Below are 2,473 nucleotides of genomic sequence, written 5' to 3'. Positions count from 1 at the left end.
AACAAAGTCAGACATATAAACTATCAATTTCTGAGAATGAAGTTTTCTTTAAAAGATGTGACAATGGGGGGTGGGGAAGGCCAGGGGATTGTCAAGGGTGGGGGGAAAAAAGGAGACATATTTAATACCCTTTGTAATACTTTAAGCAATAAAACTAAAAAAAAAATGAAAGAAATAAAAGGCATCCAAATTTGAAAGGAAAAAGTAAAACTATCATTATTTGCAGAGGATATGATACTGTATAGAGAAGACCCTAAAGATTCCACCAAAAATCTACTAGAACTGCCGAAACCGGTTTGGCTCAGTGGATAGAGCGTCGGCCTGCGGACTGAGAGGTCCCAGGTTCGATTCCGGTCAAGGGCATGTACCTGGGTTGCGGGCACATTCCCAGTGGGAGATGTGCAGGAGGCAGCTGATCAATGTTTCTAACTCTCTATCTCTCTACCTTCCTCTCTGCAAAAAAAATCAATAAAATATATTTTAAAAAAAAATTAACATAGTATTGAAATTCCTAGCCACAGTGATCACATAGGAAGAAGAAATAAAATATCCAATTTGAAAGGAAGAGTTAAACTGTCATTATTTACAGATAAAAAATCAATAAAATATATATATAAAAAAATCTACTAGAACTGATAAATGAGTTCGGTAAAGTAGCAGGACAAAAATTAAATATTTAGAAATCAGTTGCATTTTTATACACCAATCATGTGTGTTTTATACATGAATAGTCTCTATCAGAGAGAAAATAAATTCCATTTACAATTGCATAAAAAATACCTAGAAATAAATTTAACCAAGGAAGTAAAAGGCCGGTACTCAGAAAATTATGACAATAGAAATAAATAAAAGAAGATACAAATAAATCAGAGCATATACCTTGTTCATGGATTGGAAGAATTAACATAATTAAAATGTCCATACTACCCAAAGCAATGTATAGATTCAATGTGATCCCTATTAAAATAGCAATGGTGGTTCTCAAAGAAGTAGATAAATAATCCAAAATTTTATGGAAACACAAAAGACCCAGAATAGCAACAGCAATCTTGAAAAAGAAGAACAAATTTGGATGCATCACACTACCTGACATTAAACTATACTACAAGGCTATAGTAATAAAACAGCATGGTATTGGCATAAAAAACAAACAAACACATAGATGAATGGAACAGAATCGAGAGCCCAGAAATAAACCCATGCCTATATAGTCAATTAATCCATGACAAAGGAGGCAAGAACATACAATGGGATAAAGACAGTCCCTTCAATAAACTATGCTGGGAAAATTGGACATATACATGCAAAATTTTTTTAAAAAAAGAAACTATACCACCTTCTTACAACATATACAAGAATAAACTCTAAGTAGATTAAAGACTGAAATGTTAGACTTGAAACTATAAAACTAGGAGAAACCAAGATGATGGCATAGGTAAACACCGGAAATTGCTGCCTCGCACAACCACTTCAAAAATACAACTAAAAGACAAAACGGACATCATCCAGAACCACAGGAAGGCTGGCTGAGTGGAAATTCTACAACTAGAAGGAAAGAGAAAAGCACACTGAGACTCAGAGGAAGTGCGGAAGTCAAGTGCAGAGGTACGGAGGCGCACATGATAAGGGCTGGCAACTGAGGACACGGCGCACATGGAGAGGGCTGGCGCTGAGGACAAGGTGCACGTGGAGAGGGCTGGAAACTGAGGACACGGTTGTCTTTTTCAATACGAAGGGAGTCTCATGCTCCCGACTGCTCTGAAATCCAGTTCCGGGTGAGTCTCTGGGGACCCAGACTCATACGGGGAGAAACTGGACTGTCTGGCATCGGGCAGAACTCAAGGGTGGGAGCTCATTGCGGTGATCGGAGATGAGGACACGGTGACGGGCTTCCTGCTGGGCGGCATCGGGGAGCTGAACAAGAACCGCCACCCTAATTTCCTGGTGGTGGAGAAGGATACCACCGTCAATGAGATCGAAGACACGTTCCGGCAGTTTCTAAACCGGGATGACATCGGCATCATCCTCATCAACCAGTACATCGCAGAGATGGTGCGGCATGCGCTTGACGCCCACCAGCGCTCCATTCCGGCCGTTCTTGAGATCCCATCCAAGGAGCACCCCTACGATGCGGCCAAGGACTCCATCCTATGCAGGGCCAGGGGCATGTTCACGGCCGAAGACCTGCGCTAAGGCACTCCCCACTCCCCTACTACCTCTCCCTGCTTGCCATCAGCCCCTCTCTAAGTTTTGAGCCTCTGATTTCCGATTCCCTGCCCCTTCCCACTCCACTGAGAGGCTAAATGAGGTGCTTCCACGGTGCTGGGGCTCTGTCAGTAAAATTAAGGCTGGTTGTTAGGGAACAGGAAACCTGATTGTCTTCTCTCTCCACTACCTCTCCCCTGTGCTGTTACAGTGTCATTGTTGATGTTAAATTAAAATAATGTTCTCTCCAAAAAAAAAAAAAAGAACT

General features: G+C 41.4%; 1 pseudogene across 1 annotated transcript; it reads left to right on the top strand.

Moving 5' to 3' along the window:
- The first annotated feature begins 1,653 nt into the window (after positions 1 to 1,653).
- On the top strand, positions 1,654 to 2,468 carry LOC102762519 (annotated as a pseudogene). The gene is made up of 2 exons (XR_001512989.1): positions 1,654 to 1,682; positions 1,836 to 2,468. The product of XR_001512989.1 is annotated as a V-type proton ATPase subunit F pseudogene (transcript).
- The last annotated feature ends 5 nt before the right edge of the window (positions 2,469 to 2,473 follow it).

This window comes from Myotis davidii, unplaced genomic scaffold, assembly GCF_000327345.1.
Source record: "Myotis davidii unplaced genomic scaffold, ASM32734v1 scaffold355, whole genome shotgun sequence".
Classification (NCBI taxonomy): Eukaryota; Metazoa; Chordata; class Mammalia; order Chiroptera; family Vespertilionidae; genus Myotis; species Myotis davidii.
The sequence above is the reverse complement of the archived record's forward strand: the minus strand, read 5'-3'. Positions and strand labels throughout refer to the sequence as shown.